This window comes from Phyllobates terribilis, unplaced genomic scaffold, assembly GCF_046119375.1.
Source record: "Phyllobates terribilis strain yellow unplaced genomic scaffold, ASM4611937v1 Scaffold_5__5_contigs__length_657084704, whole genome shotgun sequence".
Classification (NCBI taxonomy): Eukaryota; Metazoa; Chordata; class Amphibia; order Anura; family Dendrobatidae; genus Phyllobates; species Phyllobates terribilis.
Genome location: NW_027362765.1, coordinates 653,488,123 through 653,503,956, shown reverse-complemented (window position 1 = coordinate 653,503,956; position 15,834 = coordinate 653,488,123). Strand labels below are relative to the sequence as shown.

Below are 15,834 nucleotides of genomic sequence, written 5' to 3'. Positions count from 1 at the left end.
TGCGCTTAAAATTTCTTTTTTGGTTTGCTACAATGCCTTTTCTGAAACGTTGTCTCCTTCTGCTGGAACACTGACTTCTTTCATTTAATGCCTGCAGACTATAAAAGAGAACCCAACCCAAAAAGTTTGGTTGATTAGTCTGTGGCATTCTGTTAAACTGTTGCTTATGGCGGTCTCTGTGAGCTTCTCAGCGACATTCAGCCAGCCAGGTATCCTGCCTGCAGTAGATGGAATGTGGCAATGGAACGCTGGCTGCGCGTGTCATAATAGGCTCTGAGCCTTTATATACCTGTGCACAGCAGCAGCCACCTTCAGTCTGCTGCTGGACAGCCAGCAGCAGCAGCAGCAGGAGAGGTATGTAATCAGGAGCCCTCCTGCTAAGGGTAGACAGCTGCTCGTTCCACCCCACCCCCCGCCTTAATTGGTTCTCCTCCCTTCCAACGGTGTTGAGGCGGGTGGGAACAGCAGTGGGTGAAGGTGCTGTGTTTAAAGAGGTGGAGTTATGCAGATCTAAAACGCGTGGATTGCAGCAGCAGCAAGCCGAAAAGTGCAGGCATGTAAGGGATCTAGAGGTTGACAACATGTCTTCTTAACGGGAGTCCAGGAGCTCATCTCCACAAATGGACTTTTCAGGATCCTTGGGTGGCTCCGTAGTTTGAAACCAATTCTGGTTATCGCTTCTCGGCCTTTTGGCTAAGATCAAGTGTAGTATCTGTTCTTATCAGTTTAATATCTGATACGTCCCCTATCTGGGGACCATATATTAAATGGATTTTTAGAACAGGGAGATGGAAAAAGAGCTTGCTCTGTCCACTCCACGCATTGACCTGGTATTGCAGTATCTCCAGGACCGGTGCACCCCTTCTTTAATGCAGTTTCTAAAATCAGAAAGAATTGAATTCAATGTTTTTTGTTCATTTTGCTTGTTTGTCGGATTTTGGGATGGACTCTTTGGCTTTGCTTTTCTTCTCCTCATTGGATTTTTCATGTTCAAAGTTGCAGAAGCCAGATTACAAGCTCATTTTGGTTCAACTTCAGCAACTGTGCATTGCATTGCCATGTAATGTGATGCAATGCTATCTTTCTAGCTCTCCCTTTTTACTTCCTTTTGGATAAACAGACATATTAGGCAAGCATTTTGGAGCTTTCACCTAAATAACTACAGGTGGTGAGATAAGCTGCACAATATAATTGACCTTTCAGTATATTGTTGCACACACACCATCTATTTAGCAAATGCCCTTGTTATCAACAGCAGCCTTTTAAACTCACCTGAGCTAACAGGTATGTGCGCTGGTTACTCTGCTGCACTTAAAATTTCTTTTTTGGTTTGCTACAATGCCTTTTCTGAAACGTTGTCTCCTTCTGCTGGAACACTGACTTCTTTCATTTAATGCCTGCAGACTATAAAAGAGAACCCAACCCAAAAAGTTTGGTTGATTAGTCTGTGGCATTCTGTTAAACTGTTGCTTATGGCGGTCTCTGTGAGCTTCTCAGCGACATTCAGCCAGCCAGGTATCCTGCCTGCAGTAGATGGAATGTGGCAATGGAACGCTGGCTGCGCGTGTCATAATAGGCTCTGAGCCTTTATATACCTGTGCACAGCAGCAGCCACCTTCAGTCTGCTGCTGGACAGCCAGCAGCAGCAGCAGCAGGAGAGGTATGTAATCAGGAGCCCTCCTGCTAAGGGTAGACAGCTGCTCGTTCCACCCCACCCCCCGCCTTAATTGGTTTTCCTCCCTTCCAACGGTGTTGAGGCGGGTGGGAACAGCAGGGGGTGAAGGTGCTGTGTTTAAAGAGGTGGAGTTATGCAGATCTAAAACGCGTGGATTGCAGCAGCAGCAAGCCGAAAAGTGCAGGCATGTAAGGGATCTAGAGGTTGACAACATGTCTTCTTAACGGGAGTCCAGGAGTTCATCTCCACAAATGGACTTTTCAGGATCCTTGGGTGGCTCCGTAGTTTGAAACCAATTCTGGTTATCGCTTCTCGGCCTTTTGGCTAAGATCAAGTGTAGTATCTGTTCTTATCAGTTTAATATCTGATACGTCCCCTATCTGGGGACCATATATTAAATGGATTTTTAGAACAGGGAGATGGAAAAAGAGCTTGCTCTGTCCACTCCACGCATTGACCTGGTATTGCAGTATCTCCAGGACAGGTGCACCCCTTCTTTAATGCAGTTTCTAAAATCAGAAAGAATTGAATTCAATGTTTTTTGTTCATTTTGCTTGTTTGTCGGATTTTGGGATGGACTCTTTGGCTTTGCTTTTCTTCTCCTCATTGGATTTTTCATGTTCAAAGTTGCAGAAGCCAGATTACAAGCTCATTTTGGTTCAACTTCAGCAACTGTGCATTGCATTGCCATGTAATGTGATGCAATGCTATCTTTCTAGCTCTCCCTTTTTACTTCCTTTTGGATAAACAGACATATTAGGCAAGCATTTTGGAGCTTTCACCTAAATAACTACAGGTGGTGAGATAAGCTGCACAATATAATTGACCTTTCAGTATATTGTTGCACACACACCATCTATTTAGCAAATGCCCTTGTTATCAACAGCAGCCTTTTAAACTCACCTGAGCTAACAGGTATGTGCGCTGGTTACTCTGCTGCGCTTAAAATTTCTTTTTTGGTTTGCTACAATGCCTTTTCTGAAACGTTGTCTCCTTCTGCTGGAACACTGACTTCTTTCATTTAATGCCTGCAGACTATAAAAGAGAACCCAACCCAAAAAGTTTGGTTGATTAGTCTGTGGCATTCTGTTAAACTGTTGCTTATGGCGGTCTCTGTGAGCTTCTCAGCGACATTCAGCCAGCCAGGTATCCTGCCTGCAGTAGATGGAATGTGGCAATGGAAAGCTGGCTGCGCGTGTCATAATAGGCTCTGAGCCTTTATATACCTGTGCACAGCAGCAGCCACCTTCAGTCTGCTGCTGGACAGCCAGCAGCAGCAGCAGCAGGAGAGGTATGTAATCAGGAGCCCTCCTGCTAAGGGTAGACAGCTGCTCGTTCCACCCCACCCCCCGCCTTAATTGGTTCTCCTCCCTTCCAACGGTGTTGAGGCGGGTGGGAACAGCAGGGGGTGAAGGTGCTGTGTTTAAAGAGGTGGAGTTATGCAGATCTAAAACGCGTGGATTGCAGCAGCAGCAAGCCGAAAAGTGCAGGCATGTAAGGGATCTAGAGGTTGACAACATGTCTTCTTAACGGGAGTCCAGGAGCTCATCTCCACAAATGGACTTTTCAGGATCCTTGGGTGGCTCCGTAGTTTGAAACCAATTCTGGTTATCGCTTCTCGGCCTTTTGGCTAAGATCAAGTGTAGTATCTGTTCTTATCAGTTTAATATCTGATACGTCCCCTATTTGGGGACCATATATTAAATGGATTTTTAGAACAGGGAGATGGAAAAAGAGCTTGCTCTGTCCACTCCACGCATTGACCTGGTATTGCAGTATCTCCAGGACCGGTGCACCCCTTCTTTAATGCAGTTTCTAAAATCAGAAAGAATTGAATTCAATGTTTTTTGTTCATTTTGCTTGTTTGTCGGATTTTGGGATGGACTCTTTGGCTTTGCTTTTCTTCTCCTCATTGGATTTTTCATGTTCAAAGTTGCAGAAGCCAGATTACAAGCTCATTTTGGTTCAACTTCAGCAACTGTGCATTGCATTGCCATGTAATGTGATGCAATGCTATCTTTCTAGCTCTCACTTTTTACTTCCTTTTGGATAAACAGACATATTAGGCAAGCATTTTGGAGCTTTCACCTAAATAACTACAGGTGGTGAGATAAGCTGCACAATATAATTGACCTTTCAGTATATTGTTGCACACACACCATCTATTTAGCAAATGCCCTTGTTATCAACAGCAGCCTTTTAAACTCACCTGAGCTAACAGGTATGTGCGCTGGTTACTCTGCTGCGCTTAAAATTTCTTTTTTGGTTTGCTACAATGCCTTTTCTGAAACGTTGTCTCCTTCTGCTGGAACACTGACTTCTTTCATTTAATGCCTGCAGACTATAAAAGAGAACCCAACCCAAAAAGTTTGGTTGATTAGTCTGTGGCATTCTGTTAAACTGTTGCTTATGGCGGTCTCTGTGAGCTTCTCAGCGACATTCAGCCAGCCAGGTATCCTGCCTGCAGTAGATGGAATGTGGCAATGGAACGCTGGCTGCGCGTGTCATAATAGGCTCTGAGCCTTTATATACCTGTGCACAGCAGCAGCCACCTTCAGTCTGCTGCTGGACAGCCAGCAGCAGCAGCAGCAGGAGAGGTATGTAATCAGGAGCCCTCCTGCTAAGGGTAGACAGCTGCTCGTTCCACCCCACCCCCCGCCTTAATTGGTTCTCCTCCCTTCCAACGGTGTTGAGGCGGGTGGGAACAGCAGGGGGTGAAGGTGCTGTGTTTAAAGAGGTGGAGTTATGCAGATCTAAAATGCGTGGATTGCAGCAGCAGCAAGCCGAAAAGTGCAGGCATGTAAGGGATCTAGAGGTTGACAACATGTCTTCTTAACGGGAGTCCAGGAGCTCATCTCCACAAATGGACTTTTCAGGATCCTTGGGTGGCTCCGTAGTTTGAAACCAATTCTGGTTATCGCTTCTCGGCCTTTTGGTTAAGATCAAGTGCAGTGATCTAGCGGTCTCTGCCTTGGTCTTGGCTGGGAGGCGCTTGGGGTACCCGGCTCCTTGGGCTGGGGGGGATCGCTACACTTATCGGTGGAGCTAAACCCCCCTGCTGCTATTAGGGAGTCGGATTAGTCCCTGGGCAACGAGAGGCGATCACCTTGTCACCACACATAGCTGTGGGGGGCAACTGTCGCCACACATAGCTGTGGTGGCAACATTTGGAGGATTAAAAGGAAAAAACGGAAGGAAAACGGATCGTTGAGATGGAGTTTTGGAAAAAGAAGAGATGCTTACGTTTTTTTGTGAAACGGGAGACGGAAGAAACTTTTTTGGAAGAAAAATGGATTCTGGAAATTTTGAGGAAATATGAAGTTTTGGAGAAGGATATCTACTGTATGCAAGAAATAAAGCAAGGTAAAGTTTGTGATGTGACTCTAGTTTCTGAGGAAACGTGCATTCATTTTTTCAAAGGCTGGAGTGAAGAGGATTCTGGGAAAATTGGAGTAAGTGCATCATTCATGGGGAAACCGAAGAGTGTGATAATTTACATGGACAATCCGTTTGTGGAAATAGAGGAGATAATGGTTTTTTTGGAATCTAAATGTAAGATGGTAAAGTTTCAGAAATTATACAGGAACAAAGTTGGTATTTGGAACGGAAAGAGACGTTTTTTGGTGTGGACAACAGGAGAAGAAAATTTGCATAATTTGAGGATTATGGTAAACGGGAGTTCTGGGAATTGTTACATGGAAAGCAGCAAAGGAACTTTTGAAAAGAACTTTGGAGGACAAAAGGAAGATATTGGTGATAAAATGAAGAAGGAAGTTGATGCCATAATTATAGAGGAGAATAAGCAGGGAAAAGAAGTTGAAAGTTTAAAGGTGAAATTGAAGAAAAAGGTAACGGTACAGGAAAATTGTGGATCAAGGAAAGTATCTGGTGAAAAGAAAGAAGTAAAAGAGGAAAAGGGTAAAGTGTTGGAGAAGGTGGTGACTTTCAGAGATGATGAGGAAGAGTATGATAGGGAACAGATGCGGTTAGAGCATGAGGAGGAAGAAAAGAAGTTAAGGGGTTTTGTTGGGAGGAAAGTAAAAGAGAAAAAGGGGATATTTAGTTTGGGAAACCGGGTGAAGTAATGTCAGTGGTGATTTGTTTGGAAACTGTTGAAACTGCAAAGGAATTGTTATGTTTAACTTTATATATATTAATTCAAATGAAAAAATATAAATATAATATCTAAACACGATGATGGAACTAAAATCTTGAGTTTGGTGATATACGATTTAAGATTATAAAACTTAATTTCTGAGTGTTTGGAAGAAAAAAAAAAAAAAAAAAAATCTGTTCTTATCAGTTTAATATCTGATACGTCCCCTATCTGGGGACCATATATTAAATGGATTTTTAGAACAGGGAGATGGAAAAAGAGCTTGCTCTGTCCACTCCACGCATTGACCTGGTATTGCAGTATCTCCAGGACCGGTGCACCCCTTCTTTAATGCAGTTTCTAAAATCAGAAAGAATTGAATTCAATGTTTTTTGTTCATTTTGCTTGTTTGTCGGATTTTGGGATGGACTCTTTGGCTTTGCTTTTCTTCTCCTCATTGGATTTTTCATGTTCAAAGTTGCAGAAGCCAGATTACAAGCTCATTTTGGTTCAACTTCAGCAACTGTGCATTGCATTGCCATGTAATGTGATGCAATGCTATCTTTCTAGCTCTCCCTTTTTACTTCCTTTTGGATAAACAGACATATTAGGCAAGCATTTTGGAGCTTTCACCTAAATAACTACAGGTGGTGAGATAAGCTGCACAATATAATTGACCTTTCAGTATATTGTTGCACACACACCATCTATTTAGCAAATGCCCTTGTTATCAACAGCAGCCTTTTAAACTCACCTGAGCTAACAGGTATGTGCGCTGGTTACTCTGCTGCGCTTAAAATTTCTTTTTTGGTTTGCTACAATGCCTTTTCTGAAACGTTGTCTCCTTCTGCTGGAACACTGACTTCTTTCATTTAATGCCTGCAGACTATAAAAGAGAACCCAACCCAAAAAGTTTGGTTGATTAGTCTGTGGCATTCTGTTAAACTGTTGCTTATGGCGGTCTCTGTGAGCTTCTCAGCGACATTCAGCCAGCCAGGTATCCTGCCTGCAGTAGATGGAATGTGGCAATGGAACGCTGGCTGCGCGTGTCATAATAGGCTCTGAGCCTTTATATACCTGTGCACAGCAGCAGCCACCTTCAGTCTGCTGCTGGACAGCCAGCAGCAGCAGCAGCAGGAGAGGTATGTAATCAGGAGCCCTCCTGCTAAGGGTAGACAGCTGCTCGTTCCACCCCACCCCCCGCCTTAATTGGTTCTCCTCCCTTCCAACGGTGTTGAGGCGGGTGGGAACAGCAGGGGGTGAAGGTGCTGTGTTTAAAGAGGTGGAGTTATGCAGATCTAAAACGCGTGGATTGCAGCAGCAGCAAGCCGAAAAGTGCAGGCATGTAAGGGATCTAGAGGTTGACAACATGTCTTCTTAACGGGAGTCCAGGAGCTCATCTCCACAAATGGACTTTTCAGGATCCTTGGGTGGCTCCGTAGTTTGAAACCAATTCTGGTTATCGCTTCTCGGCCTTTTGGCTAAGATCAAGTGTAGTATCTGTTCTTATCAGTTTAATATCTGATACGTCCCCTATCTGGGGACCATATATTAAATGGATTTTTAGAACAGGGAGATGGAAAAAGAGCTTGCTCTGTCCACTCCACGCATTGACCTGGTTTTGCAGTATCTCCAGGACCGGTGCACCCCTTCTTTAATGCAGTTTCTAAAATCAGAAAGAATTGAATTCAATGTTTTTTGTTCATTTTGCTTGTTTGTCGGATTTTGGGATGGACTCTTTGGCTTTGCTTTTCTTCTCCTCATTGGATTTTTCATGTTCAAAGTTGCAGAAGCCAGATTACAAGCTCATTTTGGTTCAACTTCAGCAACTGTGCATTGCATTGCCATGTAATGTGATGCAATGCTATCTTTCTAGCTCTCCCTTTTTACTTCCTTTTGGATAAACAGACATATTAGGCAAGCATTTTGGAGCTTTCACCTAAATAACTACAGGTGGTGAGATAAGCTGCACAATATAATTGACCTTTCAGTATATTGTTGCACACACACCATCTATTTAGCAAATGCCCTTGTTATCAACAGCAGCCTTTTAAACTCACCTGAGCTAACAGGTATGTGCGCTGGTTACTCTGCTGCACTTAAAATTTCTTTTTTGGTTTGCTACAATGCCTTTTCTGAAACGTTGTCTCCTTCTGCTGGAACACTGACTTCTTTCATTTAATGCCTGCAGACTATAAAAGAGAACCCAACCCAAAAAGTTTGGTTGATTAGTCTGTGGCATTCTGTTAAACTGTTGCTTATGGCGGTCTCTGTGAGCTTCTCAGCGACATTCAGCCAGCCAGGTATCCTGCCTGCAGTAGATGGAATGTGGCAATGGAACGCTGGCTGCGCGTGTCATAATAGGCTCTGAGCCTTTATATACCTGTGCACAGCAGCAGCCACCTTCAGTCTGCTGCTGGACAGCCAGCAGCAGCAGCAGCAGGAGAGGTATGTAATCAGGAGCCCTCCTGCTAAGGGTAGACAGCTGCTCGTTCCACCCCACCCCCCGCCTTAATTGGTTCTCCTCCCTTCCAACGGTGTTGAGGCGGGTGGGAACAGCAGGGGGTGAAGGTGCTGTGTTTAAAGAGGTGGAGTTATGCAGATCTAAAACGCGTGGATTGCAGCAGCAGCAAGCCGAAAAGTGCAGGCATGTAAGGGATCTAGAGGTTGACAACATGTCTTCTTAACGGGAGTCCAGGAGCTCATCTCCACAAATGGACTTTTCAGGATCCTTGGGTGGCTCCGTAGTTTGAAACCAATTCTGGTTATCGCTTCTCGGCCTTTTGGCTAAGATCAAGTGTAGTATCTGTTCTTTTAAGAACACAAGAGCTACGATCTACACTTGACGAGAGCGATCGAACTCGGAAGGAGAAGAGCTTCGGAGCCCAGCTGACATCAGAGAACGAAGGCGGATATCGGTGGGAGGAAGAAGCTCTAAAGAATCCAGAAGAAGACGAAGACTCGGAGAAGAATCGGGCTGTCCTGTGGAATCTTCGAGGAAGAAAATCATCGAGACAAAGACCTTTCGGGGAATTTGTCCAGAACACGACGGGAGAAGAATCTGCATAGCTCCACCCATTCCGGGAAGAGTTCCAGATCCAGCTCCAAGAAGTAACTGCAGGAGGAAAGCCATGGCAAGCGCTGCGAGGAAGTCCGAAAAGAAGAGCCTGGAGCTGGGGACAGCCAGGAGGGCCCAGCCAGGAGCCGATTCTGACCCCAAGGACTCTGCCTCCACGACTGGCCAGCAGAAGGGACCCCAGAAGCCCCGTCACGAAGCTCCAGCCCTGGAGCCATGGATGCGGCAGACAGTGGCCCTGAAGCTGAAGGAAGTGGATGGGAGGGTGCCGGACATGTCCTCGGACGTGTTCTGCCAGAAGATGCTGCTGGATCGAGGCTTCTCCAGGTCGGACACCCTCAGCATCCAGACCTTCTTGACGGGGATCTTCTTCGTCACCTTCGCCACTGTGAACACCTGCAGGAGGTTCTGGGAAATGGTAAGCGCAAAAGGACCGGATAATTCTTTCTCTGCCTTTACAGGTAGCTGCCCTATCCAGAGGGATGAAAGGAGGATCACGGTCTCCATGCGCAACCCGCACACCCCAGGCCAAGACATCTGTACCTTCCTGAGACGCTTCTGTTTGGTTGTGAAGGAACCCTCTCACATCCTGAATGGACTCGGCTTCTGGACAGGTAAGTGGTCGGTGACCGTTAGACTTCACAGGGACCTGGCGTACTCAGACGGACTTCGGCACCTGCCCCCGACATTCTCCCTGGGCAACTCCTACGGCCTCATCTATTACCCGGACATGCCGCGGAACTGCAGGAGATGCGGCAAGAACGGCCACGAGATGAAGGACTGCAAGGAGGATGCCTGCAGGATTTGTCGAGTGACGGGACACAGCTCGAAGGACTGCCCGAAGAAGACATCCTGCAACCTGTGTGGGCTGGCGGCTCATCTGTACAAGGATTGCCCCAGGCGTGAGAGATCCTGGGCATCGGTGGTTGCGACGACCCCAGCTACGGAGGACAAGGCCCCGACGACCAGGCCTGTGAAGGTCAAGGACGCGACGACCAAGGCCCCAGCGGCCAAGGCCGAGACGACCAAGGCCAAAGCGGTCAAGGAGTCGGTGGCCAAAGCCCCAGCGACGGTCCCAGCAGCTCCGAAGCAGAAGAAAAAGTCAAAGGAGGGTAAGAGTTCTGTCACCCCTCTCTCGATCCCTCCCCCTGCCACCCCCGTCCAATCCCCCCCCACCCCGGCCACCCCTGCTGAGGATTCCACTTCCTCTTCCTCCTTCCCCTACTCCTCAGCAGGTGTCCTTTCCCCTGCCCCGGCAGCCACTCTCCCTCCCCAGACCATGGTAGCGGTGGAATTAACCTTTCCTCCACCCGCCGCTATCTATTCCGAGGAGGATTTTCCCCTTCTTGTCTCCCCAGTTCCAACCCGGGGAAAGAGGAAGGTGGAGGACAGCCCTGCTACTGAATCCTCCAAAAAGAAGATTCTGGATTTCGTAGGCGAAAAGGAGGATACCCTCCCTGAGCCAGAAGAGATGGAGCACATGGTTGAGACCCTGGTGGCCGAGCCAGAAGAGGAGGAACTGGTGGTCGCCGAGATTGAGGCCGCGCTGCTTGACCAGATGGAGGAAGAGGGCCTGCTGGTGATCCCGTCACCAGCAGTCAACACCGACGAGGGACCACCCGACCGGAGTGGTAACTAAGGTGTATTGCCTGCGCTAACTTTTTCTTTTTTCCCTACATGATGGCTAATATTAACTTATTTTCCATTAATGTCAGGAGCATCAAGGACAAGTTCAGACGTCAGACTATTTATGCCTTCCTTACTTCCCAGTTGTGTGATGTTTATATGTTGCAGGAATGTTCCCTTCCCTCCTCTAGGTCCTTCAAACATCTGGCCAGGGAGTGGTCCCACGGTCCATCCTACTGGTCCGGTGGGGGTGACTGCAAGTCTGCGGGGGTCGCAATTCTGATCAGGGGGGGCGCATTCACGCTTGAGTCCGTCCAGGAGCTCATCTGCGGCAGGGCTCTTGTTGTAGATGGCAACTGGGCGGGAGAACCTGTCAGGTTCATCAACGTGTATGCGTCCCCACTGAAGAATGAGCGTTTGGAGCTTTTCCAGACCCTGCGGCTTCAGCTTGCCACCACCAGGACCTTAGTGATGGCTGGGGATTTCAACTGCCCCATCGAGGAGGATGGTCGTAGTTCTGGCACATCTGCCAAGTTGGACATCACGTCCAAGCTGCTCATCGAGATGGTAACCGAGGCCTCTCTTCAGGACGTGGTGGGCTCCATGGGGAGAGGCTCCACGAACTATTCATGGAGCCGACCCGATGGCTCACTCCGCTCCAGGATTGACTTTGTGTTCATCTCTCGGGCAGTCAGGCAGAGTAGGCACTCGATGGTCTCCTGCTTCTTCTCCGACCACAGAGCCATTCACTTACAAGGTGTCCTCGGCGACGGTTTTCCGTCCGGCCCCGGCTCCTGGAAGCTGAATTGTGCTCTGCTGGCTCAGGATGAAGTCGTGGAGGAGCTGAGAGCAGCCTACGCAATGTGGAAGTCCTACAAGGGTAGCTTCCAAACAGTCTCTGATTGGTGGGAATATGTTAAACTTGAGTTTCGCTGTTTCTTTCAGGCCAAGGGTCGACAACAGGAGTGTGAGAAGAGGAGGGACTTCAGAGGGCTGCAGCGCGAGCTGCGGTCGCTGCAGGACCTTCTTCACTGCGGCTGGGACGTGAGGGAGGAGCTGGAGGAGACCAAGAAGAGCCTGAAAAGGCACTTTGAGGAGGAGTCCAAGCGAATCATCTTCCGTTCCAAAGTGGAGAATCTGGAGAAGGGTGAGAAATGTAACTCATTCTTTTTCAGGAAACTTCATGCCGGTCACACGCCCCTGAACGAGCTGCGAGACGAGAGCGGAAACATGCGACGTGGGAAGGAGGATGTGATGAGGGTCGTCAGCGACTTCTACAGCGAACTCTACTCCCACAAGACTACCGACCCCGACGCTGCTGATAAGTTCCTGTCAGGTATCACTAACCATCTTGATCCTGCAGGCACGGCAGCCTTGGACAAACCTCTGATGGTGGGCGAATTGCTCTCTGCCGCTAAATCCTTTAGGACCGGCAGGACCCCGGGCAGTGATGGTCTTCCAGCGGAGCTCTATGTAGCGCTGGGAGACCTCATCTGTCCGGACCTGTTGGACCTGTACGAGGAGATGGTGGTGGAGGGTAGAATGCCTCCATCTTTGAGGGAAGGAATGGTCACGATCCTGTACAAGCGGAAGGGAGAGAGGTGCGACCTGAGGAATTGGCGTCCCATCACTCTGCTCAACGTGGACTACAAGATCCTGGCCAAGACGATGGCGACACGACTTAAGACGGTCATCGGACGGATCATCCACCCGGACCAGACCTGCGGCATCCCTGGACGTCGCATCGCAGACAGCCTCGCTCTCGTGCGGGACACGGTCGAGTACATCAAGGTCCGCCGCGCACACGCGGCCCTGGTCTCCTTGGATCAGGAGAAGGCCTTCGACCGGGTTTCCCACGAGTTCATGGGCCGAGCTCTGCACCGGTTAGGTTTGGGTAACATGTTTTGTTCGTATGTCCGTCTGATGTATTTTGATATCCACAGCTCGGTGTTGGTGAACGGCTGGAAGACTGACCCCTTCCCTGTCCTCTCTGGGGTCAGACAAGGCTGCCCTCTATCACCTCTTCTTTTTGTTTGTGTTATAGAACTCTTCGCAGAGGCTATCCGGCAGAATGGAGAGATCAGAGGGATCACCGCACCGGGTCCGGGACGACACGAGGTCAAGTGCTCGCTCTACATGGACGACGTCACCGTCTTCTGCGCTGATCGTGGTTCAGTCGACGCCCTCGTCCAGACGTGTGAGAGGTTCGGCCGGGCTTCAGGGGCCAAAGTCAACTGCAGGAAGTCGGAAGCCATGCTCTTCGGGGATTGGCAGCCGGCCTCCTCCGCCCCCTTCCCCTTCAACATTCAACCGGATTTCCTCAAGGTGCTGGGAGTCTGGTTCGGGAAGGAAGGAGCGGCCCTCAAGTCCTGGCAAGAACGCTTGGCCAAGGTGAAGCAACGGATCGGACTCTGGAGCCTCAGACACCTCACTTGTGAGGGTAAGGCACTCGTCCTGCGTAATGAGGTCCTGCCCGTCTTGCAGTACACGGCGCAGGCCTGGCCCCCACACGTCACTGTGTGCAGGGCCATTACCAGGACAGTGTTTCACTTTGTCTGGGGATCGAAGATGGACAGAGTCAGGCGGGCCGTCATGTACAAGGAGCCTCGCAAGGGTGGGAAGGGCGTTCCAGATATCCCCACCCTCCTGCGATCCTCTTTTGTGTGTGATTGTGTCCGCCGGACTTTGCAAGTCAAGAATGGCTCCGCGGGCAGGTCCATGTCTCGCTTCTTCCTGCTTCCTCTTTGGAGGCGACTCGGCTGGGACAAGTGGGACAGCTCCTTCCCCTACAACTGGACGACGCCATGGTTCTACGGAGACGTCGTTCGATTTGTGGGGGAGCATCAACTGGAGGGACTCAAGCCCGACTTGTGGAAGCCCAAAACTATCCACAAGCTAATCAGAGCCAAGGATGACGTGGAGAACATCACAGGACTTCACCAGGACACGCTGGAGACTGTGTGGACAAATGTGTCGTCTGACAGGCTGACCAACGGGCACAAGGACTTGTCGTGGATGGCGATTCAGGGCGGACTGCCCGTCCGGTCATTCATGCATGCCCGGAACCTGTGCAAGACCCGGTACTGCCCAAGGTGCCCCTTCGTGGAGGAAACATCTTTGCACACTTTTTGGGACTGCGGATTTGCACAGCGCCTATTGACTGCACTTGAGGACGACCTGAGGAACTCTGTCCCCAGGGCGAGCCTATCGCACCATTCTGTGCTTTACGGACTCTTCCCTGGGGTTCATACCGTCGGAGCCATCCAGGAGGCTTGGCGCCTTATGAACTGCTTCAAGGATGCCGTTTGGGTCGCCAGGAACCGGCTCATCTTGAGGAGGGAGAGGATGTCCATCCAGGACTGCCGCAGGCTGATCCACAGCCTGCTCAGAGACTATTCCATCATGGACGGTCCGGAGGACGAGGACGAGGACTAAACCCCTCCTCCCCCTCTCCCCTTATGTGTCTTGTCTTTCAATAAAGCTTTGGGCCTGTGATTTTCCCCTCCCCATCCCCTTTTTCCCAAACCCCATCCCTTATCACGGTTCGTCGTACTGTATTGATTGACATGCTTTTTCTTTCAGATTGAGTGTTTTGTGTAGCATAGGGGTGTGATGTGTCTAGTTAGTGCGTCGTATCCTCATGCTATGTAAATATGATGTAGAATTCTGTGTGTACTGGGCTGCGGAACTGTACACTGTCTGTTAACTTATTTTTTGTGCTAATAAAAGATATATTCAATCAAAAAATCTGTTCTTATCAGTTTAATATCTGATACGTCCCCTATCTGGGGACCATATATTAAATGGATTTTTAGAACAGGGAGATGGAAAAAGAGCTTGCTCTGTCCACTCCACGCATTGACCTGGTATTGCAGTATCTCCAGGACCGGTGCACCCCTTCTTTAATGCAGTTTCTAAAATCAGAAAGAATTGAATTCAATGTTTTTTGTTCATTTTTCTTGTTTGTCGGATTTTGGGATGGACTCTTTGGCTTTGCTTTTCTTCTCCTCATTGGATTTTTCATGTTCAAAGTTGCAGAAGCCAGATTACAAGCTCATTTTGGTTCAACTTCAGCAACTGTGCATTGCATTGCCATGTAATGTGATGCAATGCTATCTTTCTAGCTCTCCCTTTTTACTTCCTTTTGGATAAACAGACATATTAGGCAAGCATTTTGGAGCTTTCACCTAAATAACTACAGGTGGTGAGATAAGCTGCACAATATAATTGACCTTTCAGTATATTGTTGCACACACACCATCTATTTAGCAAATGCCCTTGTTATCAACAGCAGCCTTTTAAACTCACCTGAGCTAACAGGTATGTGCGCTGGTTACTCTGCTGCGCTTAAAATTTCTTTTTTGGTTTGCTACAATGCCTTTTCTGAAACGTTGTCTCCTTCTGCTGGAACACTGACTTCTTTCATTTAATGCCTGCAGACTATAAAAGAGAACCCAACCCAAAAAGTTTGGTTGATTAGTCTGTGGCATTCTGTTAAACTGTTGCTTATGGCGGTCTCTGTGAGCTTCTCAGCGACATTCAGCCAGCCAGGTATCCTGCCTGCAGTAGATGGAATGTGGCAATGGAACGCTGGCTGCGCGTGTCATAATAGGCTCTGAGCCTTTATATACCTGTGCACAGCAGCAGCCACCTTCAGTCTGCTGCTGGACAGCCAGCAGCAGCAGCAGCAGGAGAGGTATGTAATCAGGAGCCCTCCTGCTAAGGGTAGACAGCTGCTCGTTCCACCCCACCCCCCGCCTTAATTGGTTCTCCTCCCTTCCAACGGTGTTGAGGCGGGTGGGAACAGCAGGGGGTGAAGGTGCTGTGTTTAAAGAGGTGGAGTTATGCAGATCTAAAACGCGTGGATTGCAGCAGCAGCAAGCCGAAAAGTGCAGGCATGTAAGGGATCTAGAGGTTGACAACATGTCTTCTTAACGGGAGTCCAGGAGCTCATCTCCACAAATGGACTTTTCAGGATCCTTGGGTGGCTCCGTAGTTTGAAACCAATTCTGGTTATCGCTTCTCGGCCTTTTGGCTAAGATCAAGTGTAGTATCTTTCGAAAAGGCGGTTTTGGATGTTGGCCGCCCTAGTAGATTGATACATTATGCACACTGGGGTTTAGGCGCTTGTTAGTACGCCAGGTGGCTAATATAGTCATCTGGTGGAAAGCATGGCCCCCCAGGATCGACGCCATTGGGCCGGGGAAGATCGAAAGCCCGAAGTGTGAAGTGCCCCAGGAGTGGTGACCCTGGGGTGACTTAACTCACTGGGATTGGGAACCCCACTTGAGTTTATGGCACATTTGCACAAGCACTTCAAATTTTCTTTCTTCGCACACACCCTTATTCCGGGCCTCCTGG

At 48.6% G+C, this 15,834-nt stretch overlaps 6 non-coding genes and 2 pseudogenes across 6 annotated transcripts; all 8 read left to right on the top strand.

Annotated features, from left to right (window-relative positions):
• Window positions 1–673: 673 nt before the first annotated feature.
• Window positions 674–864, top strand: LOC141275144 (U2 spliceosomal RNA). Its single transcript, XR_012323395.1, has one exon. It is a non-coding gene; the product is annotated as a U2 spliceosomal RNA (small nuclear RNA).
• A 1,115-nt stretch (window positions 865–1,979) lies between these two features.
• LOC141149771 (U2 spliceosomal RNA) lies at window positions 1,980–2,170 on the top strand. The gene has a single exon (XR_012246057.1). It is a non-coding gene; the product is annotated as a U2 spliceosomal RNA (small nuclear RNA).
• A 1,115-nt stretch (window positions 2,171–3,285) lies between these two features.
• On the top strand, window positions 3,286–3,476 carry LOC141274098 (U2 spliceosomal RNA). Its single transcript, XR_012322389.1, has one exon. It is a non-coding gene; the product is annotated as a U2 spliceosomal RNA (small nuclear RNA).
• Window positions 3,477–5,922: 2,446 nt separating this feature from the next.
• On the top strand, window positions 5,923–6,117 carry LOC141150631 (U2 spliceosomal RNA). Its single transcript, XR_012246779.1, has one exon. It is a non-coding gene; the product is annotated as a U2 spliceosomal RNA (small nuclear RNA).
• A 1,115-nt stretch (window positions 6,118–7,232) lies between these two features.
• LOC141149498 (U2 spliceosomal RNA) lies at window positions 7,233–7,423 on the top strand. The gene has a single exon (XR_012245791.1). It is a non-coding gene; the product is annotated as a U2 spliceosomal RNA (small nuclear RNA).
• Window positions 7,424–8,538: 1,115 nt separating this feature from the next.
• LOC141151039 (U2 spliceosomal RNA) lies at window positions 8,539–8,616 on the top strand (annotated as a pseudogene).
• A 5,564-nt stretch (window positions 8,617–14,180) lies between these two features.
• On the top strand, window positions 14,181–14,373 carry LOC141150249 (U2 spliceosomal RNA). Its single transcript, XR_012246506.1, has one exon. It is a non-coding gene; the product is annotated as a U2 spliceosomal RNA (small nuclear RNA).
• A 1,115-nt stretch (window positions 14,374–15,488) lies between these two features.
• Window positions 15,489–15,580, top strand: LOC141151259 (U2 spliceosomal RNA; annotated as a pseudogene).
• The last annotated feature ends 254 nt before the right edge of the window (window positions 15,581–15,834 follow it).